This window comes from Cyprinodon variegatus, unplaced genomic scaffold, assembly GCF_000732505.1.
Source record: "Cyprinodon variegatus isolate N-32 unplaced genomic scaffold, C_variegatus-1.0 Scaffold193, whole genome shotgun sequence".
NCBI classification, from domain to species: Eukaryota; Metazoa; Chordata; class Actinopteri; order Cyprinodontiformes; family Cyprinodontidae; genus Cyprinodon; species Cyprinodon variegatus.
This window is the reverse complement of record NW_015150646.1, coordinates 161133-177765: the sequence shown is the minus strand read 5'-3', so window position 1 is coordinate 177765 and position 16633 is coordinate 161133. Positions and strand designations below refer to the sequence as shown.

At 36.4% G+C, this 16633-nt stretch overlaps 1 protein-coding gene across 2 annotated transcripts in view; it reads right to left on the bottom strand.

The window, feature by feature from the left end:
• The window catches only part of LOC107087741, a 28931-nt gene that overhangs the window by 10012 nt on the left and 2286 nt on the right, over positions 1-16633 (bottom strand). Inside the window, exon 1 of one of the 2 annotated variants that reach the window (XM_015379471.1) lies at positions 6222-6464. The exons of the other annotated variant lie outside the window; for it this stretch is intronic. The gene's annotated coding sequence lies outside the window, so the exon portion shown is untranslated. Of the gene's footprint in view, positions 1-6221; positions 6465-16633 lie in introns of those variants that run through there. 2 annotated transcript variants of the gene reach the window in all.

Genomic DNA, 16633 nt, shown 5'->3' with positions numbered 1-16633 from the left:
GGGTGGGTTTGCTGCCACACAGAAGAAGAAGAAACATCCAGCTAGCATGCATCGCTATGCATGTGTTTCTAAATAAAGGTAACAATATATTCCTGCAACAATGGATTCTGGACAAGCAAGCTCTAATGTTAAAGATTAAACTAAAACCTTTGAGTGTCACGTGTGATTGTGGTTAGTGCAAAGGAAAATCAAATTAAAATGGCAACCGCAATACTGGTTGAAAATAATTTTGATTTAAGGCTAAATCGTTCAGCCCTATAACTCATAAAAATGACTCATTGGATTAAGTAAATTTTCATCCAACACATTTTTTCTAACTGAAACAAATCCACATTTATCTGTAAGGTGTAATTTTATTTCGTCTGTTCCACATCATTTTTAAAAATACATTTAAAAGGAAATTAATACATGCACCAAAATTGAATATGTTTGGTTGGTTCAACTAATTAAAATCTAATTCTGTTAATCTATATTTGTTCCTGCATTGAATTAAGTTATGTTCAACTAACTTACAACATTTAAATAACCCAATGACAAATGAATTGGTCGTATTTACTTTAAGTGACATGCATGGATGTTTGTTAACAAACATCCATGCATGTCACATGGTCAAAATTACCTTGAAAAAAATATAGAGCTGCCTGTGATCTTGGCCTCAAGATGGTTTCATCTGTGTTTACTTGGGCAACAACTTTAATATCTCTTTTTGATGTAGAATTATCTGCCATGCTAGCTCGTTCTCTGGCCAAAATGGCCCGACAATTTAATGAAGTGATCTTAGCAAGGGACAACTTCAACGAGCATTGCTAAGTAACCTAAAACTCTCGAGTTCACTTGAAAGACCAACCTTATAAACTCACAAAGCGGCCTTATATTGAACTCAATAATTTTAGGTAACTTTACATCTTACATAATTGAGTGTACCTGGTAAATAGCTTTGGTACTTGTACCTATTTTTCGGTAGCATGCTAACATTATCTTAAACATGGGATTATGTATCTGGAGCGAGAGGCGAAGATGATTTGCCGTGCCTGCTTTTTTATTTACATGAAGCAGCAGCAGCGTTGGACATCATCACGCTATTGGCTTGCAATGCTAGGTTCATGTGTGGTATGGAAAATCCACCACTCTTCCATTCCCTTTGTCAAACTAGGTGCGTTTCCATCAACCATCAAACTGTGCAAATTGTAATTACCTAAATAAATTCACTAAATGGAAACATTGGGATTTTGAATCAACTTTTTACGCGTCGATGAGGTGGTTTGTATTGAAATCCTTTATTTCATAAAACTGCAATTGAAACAGTTTTTTAACAACACAAGAGTCCAGTAACTGGGCCTTACTGCCTCGTAAAAGGATGAAGACAACATCCGCTGATGTTGTTTTTAGAGTTATTGCGTTCACAAACATGTTCACTTGCTAACTTAATCGTATTTGTTTTTAATAGAAATACTGGAAATCTAAATCTTTGCATTTTCCAATTTAGCAAAATATGGACATAGTTTTGTGCATTTTTGTATTGGAAATGGAAATGTATGGCACTTTAAGGTAACGAAACATGGTACAATTTAATTTTAAGTGAAAAAATATATATTAGGACAGAAATCAGTCAGTAGCTTTAAAAGTACTGAAAATCTGTACCCTACTGGATAGGCTGTGATAGATTCTTTCTTGGTCCTAAACTTTGAACTCAGTTTGATTGCTTCCCATGAGGTTTGGAGTCATTTCAGTCCAGACAGAATCTAAATCCTTCCATCTTAAATCCTAACTATCTGGACCAGACGTGTGGAGGACATATGAGTTGAGGAGAAGTCTCCAGTTCCTGCTGCCTCATATTCTCCTAAATTAACCGCATTTCTAATCCTTTCTCCTGCCTGATACTTTCATACAATAAGATCATTTCAAACATTTCTATCTCTCCTCAATCTGAGGCTTTAAGTATGTAAACTGGGTGTCCTTAAAGGTACTCAATGTTTATCTCCAATCAATCGCAAATGTGTTTTTTTTTCTGAAATATAAATTAAATGTTGAAAAATATGTTACTGCAAATATTCATTTTTAATTCATATGGCATATGCACTTTCTTAACTGTGTTCCTTTTTTCCTTCAACTTTCCCATTAAATCCCACCTGTTAAATGTATGACAATCTTGTAGTCATAAATTTAAGAGCTGCATTAACAGTTTCAGATGACCAATCAAGTTATGCTTTTCAAGTGTGCACTGGCTGGTAAAAGCCTTTGCTAGTGTCTAGGTAACTACACCCCTGTCTGCTGAAAATGTAATTCAGCATCTAAAATGCGAAATAGACTCTATTTGTTGAGCACACAGTGATAAAATCTACGGTCAGCCACAAGGTGCATATTCCATTAAAGCGCAGAGAATGACTTGAACGTACATTGAGAGCAAACATGCCAGATAGGATGATTAATAGCCGCCTCACTGGTTTGCATTGGACTTGGGTTAGTTGCACATTTGCAAGGCAAAAACAAGAGTCTCTGGGCCATTCTGAGTGCTGACAATGTGATTGTGGCGTTTACTGCCTCGGGCTAACCATTCTGATCCTGCTCAGCAAAAGAAATCTGCTCGGAGGAGAACTCGTTCTTCAGGAGTCGGAATGACAACAGAGCTGCTGTATCCTGGGACACTAAAAAAAAAAGGCTCCTCTGAGCTGCGGCGGCCAGTTACATCACTGCCTCTGATAACAGAGGAAGCATTAGCATTAGAAGTCAAAGACAACCCCCTCCCAAAAAAAGAAAAGAGGTGTTTTGGCTCCGGAGAGTCTACTAGCAGATGTCATTGGGCTGCAATGTGTTTGCTGAAAACGATGGTAGAGAAGCTGTGCTTTAAATGTGAGGAGTGATCGTTTCTTTAGATGGAAATTCTAAATAAGAAAAGCCAAAGGGCTTCTTTTAAAAGTGAAAAGGAGGAAACTAAAGACAAACAACGTTACTGATGTTCTCCTTTTGCTGCACGTAAATATATTCAAGGTTACATTTTTCATCAGGGTCACAAAGTATTTTAAACTGAAGTGTCATTACATTAAAAACATCATCGCTATTTTTTTTGTTACTAAACAAGTGATATGAAAAAGCAAAAATAGAAGAAAAGTGCAACCAAATAGGAGTTAAATAAAACCAACTTTGCATTTGCAGTCAGGGTTTTTAGAAGTTGTTAAAATTATTATAATAACCATGAAAAGTGACGCATCCTATTACTCAGACAAAATAAGTTCCACTTTCTCTTTGAGCTCATCTAATTTTATCGTCGGACTCTTTCAAAGTTTGCTCACTTGATGGGAAACTGGAAGGTTTATGGAAGAAGGCACATGCAAGGATTCAAACTTTTTCTATTTTACTTTGCATTTGCTAAACAATGGTTCCGTATTACACTGAAAAAGCAACAAATATTGACTCTTAATGTACAGTTGTAATATATTAGTTAGAATAGTTATACCTACATCCTTGTTAGGCAAGGGAAGTTTGACTTTGGATGAAAAAAAATGTTTTAAATCATTCATTTGGGCACATTGACTAAAGTAATAATTGTTACCAAAATCCCCAGTTCCACAGTTGGCAAATCTAAGAACCCACATCTATGTTTAAGAATCTCTGGCTTATAAATGGTACAGGAAACAAAAGCTCATTTATCTTAACCAATCTTCAAAATGGAAAAAAACAAAACAAAAAACAACTAAACAGACTGTTCAAGTAAATTAGATATGTGTTCATCTTTTTTATTCAGGAAAAAAAAAATCCCAAAAGAAGAAGCTAATAGTCTAAACTTGGTGAAGTCTGTCCGATCATTAAAAAGCTCTGAGACTGTAACTGAGAAGGAAGCTCTCTGGTAGAGAACTGAAAATCCATATGAGCTTATGAGATGAATTAATGGAGTTTTTTCCGATAAGATTTTTACTGTTAACATAATAACAGCTAACCTTGAATCCTCTTTACTCTATAAAGTCTTAGAAAAGAGGAAGTTCAGCCTTTTCCTTTTCAGGGACAAGTCTATTCTATCAATACATAAAAAACAACCCAGTCATTACCAGATTATAGAGACTCAGTGAAAGAAAAATTTTAATTAGAAAGGATTTACTGACAAAAATGAAATAAATTCTTTGGCGCACGGGCCTCGGCAGAAGACTTTGGTGCTGTGAATTTGCATCTGCTTTAATGAATAATCAAGGAAAAGGAGAGTAATCGTCCCCATGAGGACCTGGTGGTGGAATAAACTGTAAGGACTGAGAATAGCCTGAGAGTGAGGGAGGAGATGGGGGGGAAAGTTTGACTGGAACGCAGGAGGTAAGCTAGCCTCGTGAGACCATCCTGATCTCGTGAGCTTTCAAGGTTTCACTCACAGATCAGTCTGGAGTTAAAGAAAATTTGGAGCAATTTACCAAACGAACGTCCAATCAGCGTTGGCTTTGAGGCGGGTTGAGGTGTGACGCAACGAGAAGCGCGAAAGTTCAGTCTAAAGAACATGGCGGCTTCATCCGATGAAACTAGCGTTAGTGTGGCTATCGAGCAAGTTTTATCGGAATTACAGAGTATTTCTTCATTGAAAGAAGAGCAAAACACTGCTCTGGAGGCTTTTCTCAGAGGAAAAGATGTTTTTGCTCTTCTCCCGACTGGTTTCGGCAAGAGTAGCCTGGCTGTTAGTACGTCATATGCTTCGTTGATCTGATTGGTTTATTTGGCCCGTCTATCACCAACATAGGCCAATCAGCTAACCAGTATTTTCGGCCCTTCCCAAAATTACTTAAACGGAAGGTTTCCAGATGGATATGCAGAGCAAATCCATCTGGCGGAGTCAGGTTAGAGGTAAGGGGATCTTGAAAGACGATTAGCTTGAGAGGAGGTGTGGTCCTGATGATGACTGGCTGAAGCTTCCAGACTGAATTTCTGCTTAAGAATTATAACTCTTTAACCATATAGTTATTCAACTTTAGCAGCCACATCTGCATTTTTATAGTTGACTTATGTCAAAAAGGTTCAAATTCAATTATCCAGTGTGTTCCTCCTGCAGGTTTTCCACAGCAAGCAGCAGCAGGTTTCTGCTGGCTCCAACTCCCATCCCAACCTCCAAATAACCAATCCTGTTGCCTTCCTACAGACTTTTCAAACTAATAATGAGATCACAGATTCAATCTGTGCATCAAATGACCATCATTCATTCCGATATTGGCCGTTGTTTGCTGGCAATAATAGCGCCTTATCTGCTGCCTGTGCCATTCAATATATTATATATTGCTCCTGTTTTTTTTTTTCTCATGCAGGGGAAGATCGCAGGCCGATTACTGATGGAGAGAGATATTTCAGGGCTGGCAGCTTGGCCAGCTCTCATTTCTTCACTTTGTGAGTTTCCTGCAGGCGGGTGGGGCGGGGGGAGAATTGAAACATTTCATCTCGGAGGTGCAATAAAATTGAGATTGCTGTAGAGTGTCTCCTAAATGTGGTATGGATTGAAATCTGGGGAATACCTGCAGAATTGGCAGTCAGTCAGAGCCATTGCTGCAGGAGGAAACATCTTTGCTGCCAAGATAAGAATGAGAACAGTTCTTCCGAAGGAGAGGAAGGAAAAAAAGTCATTTTATCTATTTAGGTAAACAGAGAATCTTAAATAAAGACTTTTATTGTCAGGTTAAGGGAAGAGTATTGTACATAAGGTAAGCCTTACAGAAAATAATATTACAAAACATTTAAACTCTAGATGAGGGTGTAATTGGTCCTCCAACTGGATCTCATCAATAAAACTGAGGCTGTTGCTGTGTTTCATTAAAGCAACAGTTTGCTACATATAACTTTGGTCTTATAAATAGTACCCATAATGACTAAAAAAAACCATAAAGAACCACACACTGAACTAGAGCAAACAGATGTTTCTATTTCCCAAGGCAGATGTGATGAGATAAGCATCCTGTTCTTATTTAGATCGAAAAGATTTCTTTTGACATTTGGATCATCAGTCAGATATAAGTTGAATAAAAGCATTTCGTTTAAGGCTGAAAAAGTTCCTAACAGCGCTGAATGTGATGGCATTCTTCTCGTGAAGTTTGCAGAGGGAGGAGGCAAAGCTTGTGAAGCTACTGTTTCTTTGAAACAATGCCTTTAATGACTCATCGCTGAAACGATTCCAGTTTAAAGTCCTAAAAGTTCAACCCATAACAACATCTTTCAGAATAAGCTGATTATAGAAAATGACTTGAGGGCAGGTGCAAACTAACCTTTGGTCGGAGTGAAAAAGTCCCGTGGCAGACCACTACTTTTGTTCACCAGAAGAAGAAGAACCAAACTGTAAAACTTCCACTCGAGGATCAGGATGCGTGACGGTGACTTTGCCCATCAGATTTCCAACTTCTAACCTGAACTGCTACCACAAAAAACTAACTTGAGGTGATCTCCTCTCAGCCTTGCGTATCTGACACCGGCTGTTCTTGCCGTGCCCTTGGAAGACTGAAATCCATCCACAAGCATTTCTGTTTAGCTCTGACCTGGAGCTGCTGGTCCAAACATTACACATACCAACACTAAAGACCTAAATACAGGTAGACCAGGTAGGAGAGACAAAACCAGGAAGCTTAAATAACCTGTTTCTGACAAACCGTCATAGAGCTTCCTGGCGTGTGCATGTAATATCACAAAGTAGATCCTATAGCGAGCAAAAAGGCGGCCTCTCGTTTAGAGGAGAACCTGCTCGTCTTTAAGAAGCGGGTTATCTGATAGCGCTGGGGCACATTTGGCTCATGAAAGTTTGATGACGCACCACAAAGTCATAATCTAGACCTCACCTGTATCCTGGGGCTCCTCACACACTTTGGGTTTGACATGACAGTGAGACAAGAGATCATATTCATGTAGCTAAGACTGGGAAAGGTGTGGTAACGGGAAAGTGGGCCGACTGGTCTGACATCTTCCTCAATGTCTGCTGTTCAAATTTCCTGTTCTTCATCCGTATTTCCAGCCCAGGGAATTTAGGGGATTTAAATCAGATGAGTCAGAAACACGGATGATGGATATTTGGAGGGTTTTGGGAAAAACGAAATATCCAGAGCGGCTCTAAATGTCTTTAGGTTCTACAGTGTTACTGTTATTTCTAATGAAGCTACGTGGATTTGTTGTTCACAGGAAGTGGAACTTTTCCTTCAAGCGAAAAGAACAATAATTGTTTCGTTTCCAATGTTTCCCCTGCACCAACCGTGAGCTGAGCCAGGTTAAGGAACTAGTCTCATCAGGAGTTAGGAGCACGCTCATAAGGGCCATCAACCAGTGAGAATGATGTCAGATCCATTGTTAAAATTCCTCTAACTTTGTTTGGATTTCAATCTGCAAAATCTGATTGAAAAAAAACCCTCCATTAGATCTTAAAATAATAAAGGGAGGATCAAACATTAGCTGGATGACACTGTCATAATGAAATGAGTCTGTGTTGTGGAAAACCAAACAGGATCTATAATAGAACCAGTTAAGAACAGGTTCTGTCATCAGCGCTGGTTAACCACAGGGACAGTGTGACACACATGTAGGATGAGGCGTCGATCAGGTTGTGTGTCATCTATTGTTTTCGGAGGGATTTTATTTGTACTTTCCTGCCTTTCATATACCCTTCATCTATATGAAAGGTATATTATTATAGCTGACACATTTTATGAGTTTGATTTCAAAATACCTCACTAAAAATCCACCTTGTCATTGACTCAGGGAAATTAACTAGTAGGGTTGAAATATTTATTGAATAAAATATGCATTTTGGCGAAGCTTGATACAGTGTAACAAATGCTGATAACTGTTTTTTATGATTGGGAATGTTTCCAAACAACTGAGCGTGGTTTTCTTGTAAGTGATGGAAACATGTAAAGGCCTTCAAAGCAACAGGTTGGGGCAGCACTCTCTTACTATGACTATTTCTCTTGTATCTCGTCAAAAGAACCTTAAACTGTAGGAACAATTACATTTCTTTGTGTGGTCTTAAATGTTTAAAACGTTGATGCATCTTGACACAGGCAGGTGGCTAAGAATGAAACTGGCAATAGTCGAAGAAAGGAGCTAAATTCTGAAGAATAATGTTCAAAGACCTTTAGGAAACCTAGACAACTGTGGAGCTTTGTAAAATAACTGAACAGCCAAAACTGTTTGTTTTTAGACATTAGTAGAAACTACCCAATGTAGTTGGGATTATCCAGTTTGAGGTCCTGATGAAGGCCTCTTTTGAAATTTCTCCATGACTGTATAATAACTTTCTTTGTCCTTAAATGCACTTTAAAGGGGGAACTTTTTTTTACATTGGCCCCTTGATTTTAATTTATTACATCATGTTCTACTCATCCATATGAGTTTTGTGTCATTTGGAGCTGTAACCAAGATATTCCGTTAGGTTATATCCAAATAACGTCTTCCAATGGGCAACGACTTGAAAGCACAAACTAAACTATTCATAATGTGTCATTTATGGTACGCCAGCATTCATAACATGTAGGCGAATCACTGTCCCCTAGACATCCACGCTTATATTTTTTATATTTCTATTTTTTTAAAACAAAGTGGAGTGTGCGTATACTCAGGCAGTTCTATAGCCAAACACTGCATGAAACTGACTACAGTTTACAAGCATAAAACGAAATACTTTCCAGGTAAATTATTGGTTTCCAAGACAGGCGTAACTTTCTGAAGGACTGGTGTGGACAGTCCCCATCAATAATTTCAATACATAGTTCTTGGCAATATGTAGGACAAATGTCTAAATTGGATTTTGCTGCGTTTGAAAGAGGATAGTCACTAATGTAGCTGTAAGGGAAAACATCCATCAATCAATCCACATTTTTCTGGATGAATGAAACTGAAATTGTGTGCATACTAGGGATGCAGGATATATTGCTGTTGGCAATGGAATTGGCTGTTATTCATCCTTTTTTTTTATACATTTATGTCTAACTACCTATAAATATCAGTGTATTTTGGTACTTTTTTGTTCTCAAAAATAGGAAAGCATTCAATAAATATATGTTTGAGGTCATTTTTGGAAAATACAAACCCTATTGAAAGCGTCGAGTAACTGAAGGTCCATCAGCCCCCACCCTAAGAGTGCCCCCACCAACTTTCATCACAAAGTTACACGCTTGGTTTCCAAGATCAGATGGCATGTGCAGAAGGTGTTATTCCTGCTTTATCTATAATGTCCCGTTTAATTAATGGGTTTTCTAATTAAATAATATAAAAATCTGCTCAATAAAGATAAAAATGTAACAAGATGAAGTTGTCTCCATTCTTTAGGCAAATTTCTACTCTAATCAAAGTATGTTTTGTTTCCACTTGATGTTTATCAGTTTATATGATCATAGGAGAAACGTCAGGATTCCCGTTAAGTATTTAAGCTCCTTCAGAATGTTGCATTTTGCAGAAACACAGGCGATGCTTAAAGGAAACCTTCCTTCTGTTTCTGATGCTGATTGGCTTTGTTCGTTTTCTCCTGATCACGTCTCCTCTGCAGGAACAGATGGCACACCGAAGCTGGCGCTCTGTTGGCGTGTTGTCTTCGCAGCCTTTGTAGACGCTATGTCAGAGAGAAGCGTTGCCTTTTTTTTTTTTTTTCCCTGCTTGGTTTTTCCTTACAAATACGTCAGGGTGAAATCCCAGCGGGATTGGAGGCACGAGGAGTGAGGTGCCGCCTTGCTGTTGTGAGACGGACTGGTAGTGACAACTGTGACTGCAGTGTCATCGGCGCTTCAGCAGTCGTAGTAGGAGTGAGACAAAAAGATCCAAAATGGCAACTTTACCACCTTATTTCTCAAGCTTTACTCTCTTCTAACTAAAGAAAAGAAAGCTAGTTAACGTCTGCTTTATTACTGGCCAGTTTTACATCTAAGTAATTAATTTCCCCCCTTAGAAGAATACTTCCTTATTCGTACCTATAAAATATATTAAACAAATATCTCTTACGTTTTGAGCACCAAACAGAGAGTATAAGTGAGCAAGCATTCCCAGCATTTAAATTCTTTACCTCCTGCAAACATAAAACATCTTCCGTATTGCATATTATATCTGTCAGTGAATAAATCCAGTCTTTGGTCTTAACACACCATGCGTCAATCATCCAAGCTGTTTTTATGAGCAGGGAGTACACGTTAAACAAACATAATAAACGTAATCGTAAACTTCTGAGCTCTTATTGTAAAGGTTTGAAGGAGGTTGTGTTTCAGTTCATCGGCTGCTCCAACGCTGAACCATACATGATCATCTAAATATTTCTAAAATAAATAATAGTTGAATATTTTGATTGCCCTCTCATGTGTAAGTCAACACTCAGTTAGAATACTATTATTATAACCGGTAAAAGGAAAAAACAACAACAAATAACCGGTTTAAACGTAACTACACTAAAAAGGTTAGTTTCCCTCCCTTCTGTTTATGTCCCTTAATGACCAATAAAAACAAAACAAGAAGTATTCACCCCACCCTGTTACTGGGAATGTATTTAATGTTAACTTTAATTCAAAGAAGTAATATTAAATCCAGGTCTTGTGGAAAGGACTTCTCCAGATCAGTAAGGAGCAGGGATCAACATGCCATCTGTTCCAACTCCTTATGTTACTGCTAAAACAATGTCAGGTGGCTTTTGAACTCATTGTCTTTAGATTGAGATACTTTTTTCATTTATGTTCATTGTTACTGTGATACAGAGTTATAAATGGCTGTAAACTTAATAGTACTGCTGAAATGACAGGGCGTAGCTATTTCAGTGTGTTCTATATTTTCCTGGCAGTGTCAATTAAAGAAATAACTTTCTGTAACACCATTTAGGATAAGTTAAAGTACTTTAACATTTGAAGCTAGTAATGGATTCGTTATGGTATTCTCAATATTTAAAATTTATTTAGTGACTTCACCACCTCACTACCACTCTAACCTCTTGAAGTATAGCCATTTAAGTACAGGCTGAGCCATAGATACTGTTCAGTTCCAGTAGAAATATTTTGGTTAACCTATGAGTAATTTTATGTCCGAAACATCGGATGAAACCACTTCAATAAAACAATGTTACTTCAAAGGAAATAAAATACTTTTTTTTGCATTAACTTGCAGTAAAAAAAACTCTTCCTGGTCTGTTAGCAAAAAAACTAACATGCAGAGCATTGATGTCTCTCAAAATTAGCATGAAGCTGTTGCAAAACTGCAGAGCTTCTTTAGCCCTAGATCCACAATGGAGCATTATCACAGATCCTTCCTCCCCTTTTTTAGTAATTATGCACTATTATTTTTCTTATGCTGTAAATCAAGACTTGTCCAGTGTCGTTTTCTTATTAGTTCAGGTTTTGTTTTAACAAACAGGAAAAAAGTTTAGTATTTTATTCCAGATTTTAAAGCATTCCCCCCCGAAAAAGCCGCTTTTGCTCAACTTTAAGTTGAAAGCTTAAGACTTGTGTTTTTTCAAGTAAAATAATGTTTGCATAAATAAGTAGTTTTTTATTAATGCTAATTTGAGTATGTTAGATAAAACTGTATAATAGAAACAGTATTTGGCAGCAGTGACATGTATCATTTTTTTTCTCAATAGCCAAAAGCCACACTGTAAGCCAGGGGTCTGCAACCTGTGGCCCCGGAGCCCATAGTGGCTCTTTGGGCTCTCCACCATGACTCTTAGTTGCAGCTGAGAATAAAAACTAAACCAATAAATGAATTTAATATTGTATAATAAAAAATACCAGCTGTTATTTTTTTATATAAAATTTGAATTTACTTTTCGCATACAAGATATATGTGTTTAGGTCTATTTTTCTTTAATAAACTCTTTTTTTTTTTAAATCTTTTTAAAAGTTTTATGTTTTCACTTGTTTAAAACCTAAAAATACAAATAACATGTTTTGTTTTTTTTAAAATGGCAATAAATTTCCTACAGCAAAAATTGGATAAAAATAAGAAGTTGTGTTGAAAGGTCATGTATTATTTCTGGCTCTAAACGACTTTTACGTCGCTGGACTTGGGGCAAGACGGCCCTTTGGATACTTAAGGTTGCAGACTCCTGCTGTGGGCAATGCAGTTGATACAAAACATTTACAAAAATACAAAAGAACATTTAAAAAATCATTATAAAGTAATACCTATATATAATGGATTTTGTCAATAACAGTATTAACTTTATACATTCTAGATTCGTTGTATATAACACTGAAAACAAAGCTTGAAAGGTCGCTAAAGGTCACCAACTTATGTTACTGTATTTTTCAGGTTAAATAAGAAAATAAAAGTTATTGAAATGAGAGTTTAGATATTGTTTCGGGACAGGATGGCTCATATAATGAGTCAAACATGCTTTAATCTGCATGACTGATCATTACCTGGACATACCCGGTTAAGCTGACCACCAACCCTTTTTCCCAGTTTTGACAGGATTATAATTTTACCTGACTCCATTTTTTTCTAACACTAAAGTAACAAATGTAAAGTCTTTAGCTTCCCTTATTAACAGGATTTCTTTGCCGCCTGCTGCTGCTGTGACACTCAGCTGAAAGCAAACCGCAGCATTTTGATAAGACGCTTCATTTTAAAGTCCCCTTATCAGCTGCCAGGCTTTTGGGTCCCAGCTAAGATGTCGACGCAGTATTTCAAAGTCTTTGTAGTGCGGGAAAAATGACGCAGCCTCAGCCCCGGCTTTGTACTGCTTTTCATATCTTATCATCGCAGATGATGAGATACCCCCTTCCTGCCCTGATAACACTTCCCATAAAGAAGCTGCAGCTTTTCATTTCATTCAGTTTAGTGCACCCCATTTTTTATCAATTATAGCTTGCACAAAAAGCCCAGGAAAACTATTAAACGTGTCCCACAGGATGGACAGATGTTGAACCTCTGTCAGAACCATAATGCAACTTTAGACCTAGTGTCTGACAGGTGTGTTCAGCCTAGAGGTGGCTGATTTGAATAGGCCGTATGTGATTAGGTAAGAACGTCCACAATGAGTCACACGGTTCTATAAAGTTTTGTGTGGGGAAATATTCTAACGCGTCTGTAGATTTCAGACACGGTGAAGCCGGTGTCCTTCTGTGGGCGTAATATGATGCGCCGTCTCCCATCATGCCTCCCTTACACCGCCCCAGGCGGCAGTCTACAGTAAACAAGTCCTGTCTCTTCTGCATTACCCAGCAGCCCACACTTATCAATAGCTCTGCCATGTTCTCTGTTACACTGCAAACAGACCTGCTGCTTGTTTTGCTTCTCGCCCAGGAGCCCTGAACCCTTCTACAGAGACTAAACAAGTCTGGAGAGATCTGCTTTACATAATGTAGCGAGCGGCAGGTTTGTCTGTAGCACAACATGAGCCTCACAAAAATAAAAATAGCTTTTAAAATGTTGATTAAAGTCAGTATTACCTCTACAGGTTTTTATGGGTGGAAAAATATATTTTAATATGAGTCTAACCAGTCCCTGATATATGATGCTGACTATTTAGAGACGATTTACGAGCCTGATATTGTTTTTTCTTCCTCCATAAACAAGATGAAACGATACAGCGATAAAAAAAAAATGTTACACAAGACTCATTACACAAAAAGGAAGTATTTATTAACTGATCAAACAGAATATTAACAATGGAGGGCAGATGGAGGGAGCGGCAATATGCGCGCTTCATGCAATCTTTAACTATGTCTGTTGAATGTATTAATGAATGGGTAAACGACGCACATAGTCGGTAAGAAAAATATAGGGCAAAACAAACACAAATGAAAAATACAGCAGCTGGTGCATCAGTCTACCTCTGCTTAGTTCATCTGCAAATATTTGAAAGGCTCGGCATGGATTTAAATTCACTTCTCCTGGAACAACTTTCCTGATCACAAATAACCCCACAGCATGACGCTACCACCAACGTGCTTTTGGATAATGTGCAGTTTTAAAAACTTGGTAGGGATGATGCTTTTTGTTCACTGAAATAGATGGATTTATACCCAGATTATATGCAGAACAGGAGGGAATATTCAATAATTTAGTGATTTCTGTAGGTTAAGCTGGATTTATCTGAGTAAAATGGGTAAACACCAATGCTGAACATATTCTTTACATTTTTATTTTTAGAAAATCTTTAACTTTAAAATTGTTCTTCTACTTTCCAGTCTTACAGGTCTTAGCTTTGGTCAAGTTTATCAAATCCCAATAAAATGCAGCAAAGTTTGCAGTTGTGGAAGCAATAATAATACTTTAGCCGATCACTGTTTTCTAAGTAAGCTCAATCTCTACATTAATCACTTTATTAAGATTGGATATTTATTAGGGCTGCAACTAACGAGTAGTTGCAAATCAATTAATCTTTTGATAATTAATTTTTTTTGATTAATCGATTGATAAATGGATAGCCAGAAGTTCCTTAAAGAAGACTTTTTATTAAATTAAACCGCGTGAAATTAAACTTTTTCACTTCAGTAGTTCTGGATAAATAAATGCAAAATATCTATATATTGTTTTTACAATTTTGATATAATTACTGCTCTAATTGGTTTTTATGTCAGCTAAAGGCATGTTTTAAAATCTCAATTTACTATACAGTTAATGATTAACTGATTACAAAATTAGTTGACAATTATTTCAATAAACGATTAATCCGATCAACAGTTTGAGCCCTAATATTTGATATCAAATACAAGAAAACCTGGAATTTTAAACAGTTTTTCAGATTTGGTTCAGGTAAACAGGTTCAGGGACAGCAAAATGCTGGGGAAGAGAAATGTACAAAAGAAACTTTTTTTGTTTTTTTTTGTGAAGTTAATCTCAGAAGAATCTTTTAAATCATTAATAATTTAAATCATTAATTAAATACACTGTTCATTTTCACTGCCAAGCTGCTGCTCACTCCATGTCAGATAGCTGTATGTAAAGAAATTTCGTTTTGTATACACTCTATACAAAAGGACAATAAAGTTTGCCTAAGTCTAAGACACTAGACAAACTGATGTCTATCCGCTTGCATAAGTTTGTTGGGTTTTTGAACTAAGATAAAATATGACTTTAATGATTAAACGTTTAATTTGAAACACTAAAAACAGCGACCATCCCAGATGCCGTACATTATGTTTGTGCTTCAACCGTCTGAAGTTTTATGAGAGAGAATAGAGATAGGACCTGGTTTGAAAGCCTGATACGACACGTCGCTGTTCAAACAAATCCCGACAAGATACCAGTTTCGACAGTAAATCAGTGACAACTGCCACTGCCTCAGACATACAGCTGGCCAACCTGTTTATGTTTATTACTATGTAGTAAATGGATCAGGCTACTGCCTTTTTTTGGCCTGTCTCATTTCTAATAGAGAAATTTACGAGATTTCCCAAAATGAATGTCTCTCACTCTCACTGGGATGTAAACAAAAGACAGCTTCTTTTTAATTGTTTTAAATTTAACTCCAAATTATTTCATTTTTTAAGACATAATCTGAATTAGTTTAGGTCACTGAGTCTCAGTAACTGTAGTTATTTTTGTCAGACGGAACACTTGTTTTAATTAGCTGGGTTAGGCTAAGATGTTAATGTAGTTTTTTTAATCGTATTTGTATTATAATCATTGCCATCTATTGCGATGTTCTGGTTGCATTTGTTTATCCTGCATTGCACCTTTTTTAAGTGATCTTTAGATTAATCCTGATTAATTGGTTAGTAAGATGACCGTCAACAAATTTGATAAAAAAATTGAATCCTTACCTAAAGTAATAGCCCATAGGCAGATAAAAAATGCCATTTGGAGACACAATAATCTACTAACTACTAGTAATTAGGGCTCAATTTATTTTCCACTTCCAGATTAAAAATATTCATTTTTTAAATAAATGTATTTCTTAATAGAATTCCTTAAAAATGTGCAAAAAAATATCTATTTCAAATTTTTGTTAATATGCTAAAATATCTCTTTTAGATGATCGAATTAATCAAATAAAACAAATAGATTAATTTATTACTAAAATAATCTACGAAGCCCAGTCAATGTTGTGTTGTGCTAAATGTATTTTATAAATAAAATAGCATATTAACATTTTTTCCTCTTTCTTTCATTCTTCATTTAATTAGCCAAATGCTAATCAGTTAGCGGCTAATTTAAGTGAAGATCTCCACTTTTTTTAGGTACTATATTTTTGTAAAATGTGCAGTCCAAAGAATGAAACCCAGAAATTGGGATGACCTTCTTAAAAAACCTGATTGGAAGATGCCTGATTTGATCACCTTTCCAATAACCGTGTTTTTCTTTTAATTTGAAATAAATGCAGCACATAAATCACAAAGTGTCTCAAATTTCATAATGAATGTGTGCAAAACTAGCCTCTTTAATACTGTACAACTTCCTCTGTTTTGGCTATATATATATATATATATATAATATGAGTATCACAGAAAAACTTTTTTCCTCTGATAGTTGTCATTTCGATAATACATACAGCACATATGCACTCATTTTGTATATATTTTTGTTAATAAATATTTTTCCTACGCCCCTAGATACAAAAGTAGACTTTGTATTTAATAAAATCAGGTGAATTCTCAGTCATCCAGGTCATGGCAACAAGGAAATAGGTTATTTTGGAGGCAGACAGACTGTTTTGTATTTTGTTTTATTTTGTTTTTATTTTATTTTGTTTTGTGTGATCACACATTCATAAGCACAT